This window comes from Suricata suricatta, chromosome 4 (genome assembly GCF_006229205.1).
Source record: "Suricata suricatta isolate VVHF042 chromosome 4, meerkat_22Aug2017_6uvM2_HiC, whole genome shotgun sequence".
NCBI classification, from domain to species: Eukaryota; Metazoa; Chordata; class Mammalia; order Carnivora; family Herpestidae; genus Suricata; species Suricata suricatta.
Genome location: NC_043703.1, coordinates 114551126 through 114558353, shown reverse-complemented (window position 1 = coordinate 114558353; position 7228 = coordinate 114551126). Strand labels below are relative to the sequence as shown.

Genomic DNA, 7228 nt, shown 5'->3' with positions numbered 1-7228 from the left:
GGGGGGGGGGGGGGGGGGGGACCGGAAGGGGGATAGGAAAGGAGGCAAAATCTGGACCTGCACCCGAGACAGGGGGATGCCTCGGCGCAGACCCCGCTGGCCTGCCCGCCCTTTCCAGCCCACCCACTGCCGGTAGCCCCAGAGGACGGACTGGGGCAGGGAACCCAGGGGGCAAAGGACACGCTCACCGCTTCAGATGGTCCGAAGCCTGCCAAGCTTCGGGGGTCGCGGAGACCAAGCTCGGCGCCGCGGCCCCGGCTGCAGCTCGGCTTGCAGCCCCGGCGGGAACCGGGTCCCGGGGCATCGCCGGCTGCTCCCACGGCACCCGCACAACTCCCAGCGCCGGGCGCACGCCTCTCCCTTCGGCCCCAGGGCGTAGGGCACGGCGCGGCGAGTCCCTCCCACTCTGGACAACGGCCAATGGGCGCGGAGCGCGGGAAGCTGGGGGCGGGGCTGTAGCCGCCGGGCCGCCCCGCGACACCTGGGGCTCAGCAGTCTTCACTAACCCGTAGAGACTGGTCAAGGTTTCAGAGCCCCCCCGCCATGGAAACGTGTGTCAGGTGAGTGTGGAGAGACCAGGGACACACATTCTCCAAATAAAAGATCTGTGAAAGCCTGAGATGTTGGGGACACACTTGTGATTTTGCGGGGTCCCTTTCTTACTGTTTTAGACTTCGACTACTGTTTGCAGAACACCAGCCACAGTGTTTGCGGAAGCGTGGAATGAGAAACAGCCCCTACTTTCAAGGATCTCCCATCTCCTCTAATGGAGGAGGAGATGGGTAAACAGGTAACTAGGAGAGCCCTCATGAGACGCATTCCAAAATCAAGTCATGTTTTGCAGTGGGGGGACGTAGGGTGGTGGTGAGGATTTTTGCCGGGAGAGAACTAAAAAGCTTGTTACCCTGTACTACGTGTGGCCATATACACATCTTTTACGTCTTCTTGTCTTCTTAATGACAGCCATGTAACATGCACAACAGATAAACATTTCAATAGCATCAAAAATACATGATATGTATTGAAAAGAAAGTTTCCATTATCCACTGCTCCCTCCTCCTTCCCCCAATTTTCTCTCATTTTAGAGTGTCACAATTAACTGATATGTTGTATGTTCTTTCAGAGACACTGTGTGATAAAATATATGGTGTAAATATTACATATATGTACAAAAACTCTTCTCCAAATCTTTTTTTATTAAAAAATTTTTTTAATGCTTATTCATTTTTCAGAGACAGAGAGAGGCAGAGTGTGAGCAGGGGAGGGGTGGGAGAGTGGGAGACACAGAATTGGAAGCAGGCTCCGGGCTTAGAGCTGTCAGCACAGAGCCGAACACCAGGCTCAAACCCACAAACCGTGAAATGACCTGAGCTGAAGTCGAACTCTCCACCAACTGAGCCACCCAGGTGCCCCTCTTCCCCCAATCTTCTCCCTCTCCTCTCTTTCTCTCTCTCTCTCTCTCTCTCTCTCTCTCTCTCTCTCTCTCTCTCTCTCACACACACACACACACACACACACACACACACACACACGGTATCCTACACAGTTTTGCCACCTTGCCTTTCTTCACTTAACACTATATTTTGACAGTATTTTTTTATGATTTCATAGTATTTAATCAAATTATTGTTTCAAGTTTTTTCCATTCTTTTCTTTCCTATTACAAACAATGCTGCTGTCAGTAGTTATATTCTTATTTATAGCCACTTGTCATGCGAACAAATAAATGTCTATCTAGGCTAAATACCTAGGTATTGAATGCTGGATCCTAAGGTAGGGACTTTAAAAATTCTGATAAGTAGGGTGCCTGGGTGGCTCAGTCAGTTGAGCATCCCACTTCAGCTCAGGTCATGATCTTACGGTTTGTGGGTTCGAGCCCCGCATCCGGCTCTGTGCTGACAGCTAGCTTAGAGCCTGGAGCCTATTTCAGATTCTGTGTCACCCTCTCTCTCTGACCCTCCCCTTCTCACACTGTCTCTCTCTGTCTCTCAAAAATAAGTAAGAGATATAAACAAAATTTTAAAAATTCTGATAAGTATTGCCAAATTGTTTTCCATATAGCTTGTGTCAGTTTATGTTCCCACAACAATTTATCAGGGTGCCTGTGTCATCACATATCTCTATACTATAAGTTATCGAACATAAGTTTTTAAAATTGCCATTCTGTGAACTCTGTTCATATTCTTTGCTCATTTTTCTTTATTTTTTCTTTTATTATTATTATTATTATTACTTTTTAAAGTAGGCTTCATCTCCAAGGTAGGGCTTGAACTCAAAATCCTGATCAAGAATCTCATGCTCTACCAACTGAGCCAGCCAGGCACCCCTTTGCCCATATTTCTATTCAACTGCTGCCTATCTCTCCCTCATCTTGTCTTTTGGCTTTGTTTATTGTATTTTTTGCAAAGAATTATTTTTTATTTTCATATAATCACATTGAGTTTTTATTTATGTTTCTAGTTTTCTTTCATCTTAGTAAGGCTGTCACTACCTCCCAAATTAAGAAAAATTCTCCCATGTATCCTTCTAGTATGTTTGATATCTATATGATTAATCCATAATGCAGATAAGGTACAATAAAAAAATATATATGTTACAATAAAGAAATAAATCAGAACAAAGGATATGATCAGATAATTCTCCAGAGAAGGTATCCAAATTGTGAATAAGCACATGAAAGATGTTTACAGTGTCAGTAGCCATTAAGAAAATGAAAATAAACACCACAATGAGATACCACTTCACACCCCCCAGAATGGCTGTAATCAAAAAGACAGGTAATAACAAATGTTGGTATCTTAGGCCATTTGAGTTGCTATAACAAAAATGTCATAGCCTTTTTGGCTTAAACAACATTTATTTCTCACAGTTCTGAAGGTTGGCAAGTCCAGACTCCAGACACCGGGCAGATTCTGTGTCTGGTGAGGACCTGCACCCTGGTTCAGAAACGTCTGTCTTCTCACCACATGGCAGAAGGGATGCGGCAACTTTTTGGGCTGTCTTTTAAATGGCGCTAATACCATGGGGTGCCTGGGTGGCTCAGTCGGTTAAGTGCCCAGTTTCGGCCCAAGTCATGATCTCAGGTTGTGGGTTTGAACCCCGCGTCGTGCTCTGTGGAGATAGCTCAGAGCCTGGAGCCTGTTTCAGATTCTGGGTCTCCCTCTCTCTCTGCCCCTCCCCCACTCATCCTCTGTTTCTCTGTGTATCAATAATAAATAAACATAAAAAAAATTTTTTTAATGCACTAATACCATGTGTGAAGGCTCCACCTTTATGACCTAATCATCTCCTAAAGATTCCATCTCAAATACCATCACTTTGGGGATTAAGTTTCAATATACAAATTTGGGGGGATGTAAACATTTTAGTCTGTAGCTGTTGGCAAGTGTTATGAATGGAATTGTGTCCTCCCAAATTCATATGTTGAAGCTCTAATCCCCCACTGTGACTGTATTTGGTGATAGAATAATTAAGGTGAAATGAGGTCATAAGATTGAGGCCCTAATCTAATATGACTAATCCTTAAAAAGGAAGAGACACCAGAAATATACACACACAGATACACATAGAAAAGACCATGTGAGCCCACAACAATAATGTGACTATCTGTAAGGCAAGAAGAGAAATGTTAGGAGAATCCAAACCTGTTGACATCTTGATCTGGAACCTCCAGCCTCCAGAACTATGAGAAAATAAATTTCTGTTGTTTAAACTGCACAGTCTGGTATTTTGTTTTGGCAGCCCTTGAAAACTAATGCAGCAAGAATGTGAACAAATTGGAACCCTCATACACTACTCGTGGGAATGTAAAATGATGCAGCCACTTTGGAAAACAGTCTGGTAGTTCCTCAGTTAAACACAGAATTACCTATGACCCAACAATTGCACTCCTACATATATATGTATGTCCAAAACACATATCCACACAAAAACTTGTATATGAGTGTTTGTAGCAAAATTATTCATAATAGACAAAAAGTGAGACAACCCACATGCCCATCAACTGATGAATGGATAAAGAATTGTGATATATGTATATAATGGAACATTGTTTGGCAATAAAAAGCAGTGAAGGGCTGATACATGTACAAGATGGATGAACTTGAAAACATTATGCTAAGTGAAAGAAGCTAGTCACTAAGGATTACATATTATATGATTCCATTTATATGAAATGTCCAGAATAGGCAAATCTATGTAATAAATGTAAGTGTTTTAATTTTTTAAAGGCTTAAATGCGTGCTTTTTTTTTTTTTTTCTTCTCATTTGTTTTAAAAATATTGATCCCCATTTACAGACCAAAAGGGAATGAATGGATCCTGGCTAAGCCTATGCCATGGCAAAATCTCATGGAAGTGAGTGATTTACACCCTGCATAATGGCTGGGGGGAATGGAAAGAAAGATTAGAGCACCTAGCTGGTTCAGCCAGAGGAGCATGTGACTTGATCTCAGGGTTGTCAGTTCAAGCCCCACATTGGGTGTACAGACTGTGTAACAAAAATAAAATCTTAAAAAAAAAAAAAAAGCAAAAAGATTACTGGTTGCCTAGGTCTGGGGTGGGATGAAGGGATTATAGGATGAAGGCTAGGGGTACAGGGTTTCTTTTGGGGGTAATTAAATGTTCTAAAATGTATTGTGGAGATGATTGCATAGCTTTGGGAATATACTAAAATTCACTGAATTGTGCACTCTCAATGGATGAATTGTATGGTATGTGAATTATATCACAATAAAGGTGTTAAAACAAAATGAGTATGCAAACTTCACTGGACAAGAAGTCAAGGTCAATATATGACCAAATATTTCATATATTGAAAACCTCAGAAAAGTAAATTTTGGAGAAGTGGTTAGCCTTGCTTTGAGATTAATTGTAAAGTAAAAAAAGAGAATGTTGGTAGAGCTAACCAAAAACTCGATGAAACTCATACATTGTTAAAATTATTTATTAAGACAACTATTTTTTTTTAAATCATGGCAGCCAAGAAGCCTTGGTTCTGAGATGGATTTTATTTTTTATTTTTTTATTTTTAATGTTTTTAATGTTTGTTTATTTTTGAGAGAGAGTCAGCATGATCAGGGGTGAGGCAGAGAGAGACGGAGACAGAATCGGAAGCAGGCTCCAGGCTCTGAGCTGTCAACACAGAGCCTCACGTGGGACTTGAACTCACAAACCGTAAGATCATGACCTGAGTCGAAGTTGGATGCTTAACCGACTGAGCCACCCAGGCGCCCCAATTAAGACAAGTGTTGATGAACATACTAGGGCAAGCACAAAATCTATGAGATTATTCATGTTTGCCCCGTAGCCTATATATTTGGGAGTAGATTCCCTCAAAACAATCCAAGCAAGAAAAATGAAATGATTATGGCACCACTGTTTATAATGCAAAACTAAACTGGAAATTCCTCAAATGCTTGATAATTTGAAGGGTGTTTATTAAAGTAGGACGCATGGGCTGTATTCATGAATGGGAAAGTACAAACAAAATAATGAGAAAATTAGAATTCAAATGAGTTTGTGAACGCTGATGAGCGAACATATATAAATGTACATTGTTGAGTATGATGAGGAGGATGTGTAGTATTAAACGGCACCAGGACTTCTCTTAGAAAGAAACTTTCTTCATTTGGAAAAATAACTTGATAAGCTATTTCAGGTATAAAGTGAGACTTTAAAAAAAAATGGATGTGATGAAAAGCCTTAGCAACACAAGAAAGTTGCTCTGCATGTAAACATTGGAGGAATTTATATTTGCTCTTGAGAGAGTGGGAGAGAGTGGAAGAGATTGGTGACAGAAGATGGACCATGGCAGGAAGAGTGGGTGGGAGAGAGGAATCAGGACACGTCTGGTCACTGCCTAGAGTGAAAAGCTAGCGGGAAATCTCTGGTGACAGGGTGGGAGAGCGAACTTTAAAGAAGAGGAGAATCAGGACGCCTGGTGACTCAGTTGGTTAAGCGTCTGACATCAGCGCAGGTCATGACCCCCCCCAGTCTGTGGATTCAAGCCCTGCATGAGGCTCTGTGCTGACAATTCAGAGCCTGGAGCCTGCTTCGGATTCTGTTTCCCTCTCTCTGTTCCTCCCCCACTTGGGCATGGGCGGCCTCTCTTTCTCTCAAAAATGAACAAACAAACAAACATTTAAAGAACAGTGTGTCTAATATGTAAGTTTTAAATTATTTTCTCAATCTTAAAATCTCACTAAAGCTGTATGTGATTTTGTAGAAACTGAAGAAGAAGTTGAAGATGGGGCCGTTGGAACAGTGAAAAGACAGCAGCCATGAATACACAGACTCAGGGCCAGAGAAAACAAGAAAATGAGCCCCTCAGAAATTATTGGTAATTTTGGGAAGCACTCCGAACACCCTGATTGGATTGGATGTTTAGGCCAATCTCCTTGAGATTACAAAGGGAATGGAGGCTCTGGCTGACATTTGCCTTACATAAAAGATGGGAAGGTACCATGAAGTAAATGTAGGTGTTTTAAGTTTGTGACAGCTTAAATGTAAGATTTTTTTTTTTTTACTTCTCATTTGTTCTAAAAATATTGATCCCCATCCACAGACTAAAACAGAAGGAATGGATCTTGGCTAAGCCTCTGCCGTGGCAAATCCCATGGAAGAGATATTCAGGTACACCCTGCGTAATGGCTGGGGGTAATGGAAATGAATGTGTAAGATGGGAAAATGTCTACCCATTCTCTCTTAGCAGTAGGGTCCGAAGTAGTTAGGCTGTCCAGTTATAGAAAAATTGTCCTATGTCTTTTACATTAAAGTGTTACTAAAGCAAAAAATATGATCACATGGAGAAGAGGGCTGAACTGTGTGAGGAGTTCAAAAGAGTAACATGTAAGTGACGGTCAGTGAGCATGTTGAAGTTCTTCATTGCCCAACTCCAGTATTCATGACTTCCACTGACTTCGCCAGAGGAGGGTTACTAACCAGCCCTAATTTACAGATGGCAGATCTGTGGCACAAGGCCTAGAAGTGATTTTCCCAAGGTTATAGAGCAAGCCAGAGGGTGAGCTGAAAATAGAACTGTACCTCACACTCCCATGCAGGCTATACGATAACTTGTGTACTGTCAGCAGAGTTGTGGAATGAATGTCCTGGAGCGCTTAGCATAGTTTTATGGCTGAGGGAGCCTTGCTCAACAACTGGAAATGCTACTTGACAACAGCAAATGACCCACATAATCCTATAAACAGTAACAACCTAGACACTTAAGC

General features: G+C 42.0%; 1 long non-coding RNA gene across 1 annotated transcript; it reads left to right on the top strand.

The window, feature by feature from the left end:
- Nucleotides 1–279: 279 nt before the first annotated feature.
- On the top strand, nucleotides 280–6382 carry LOC115289941. The gene is made up of 3 exons (XR_003907884.1): nucleotides 280–560; nucleotides 672–790; nucleotides 6226–6382. It is a non-coding gene; the product is annotated as an uncharacterized LOC115289941 (long non-coding RNA).
- The last annotated feature ends 846 nt before the right edge of the window (nucleotides 6383–7228 follow it).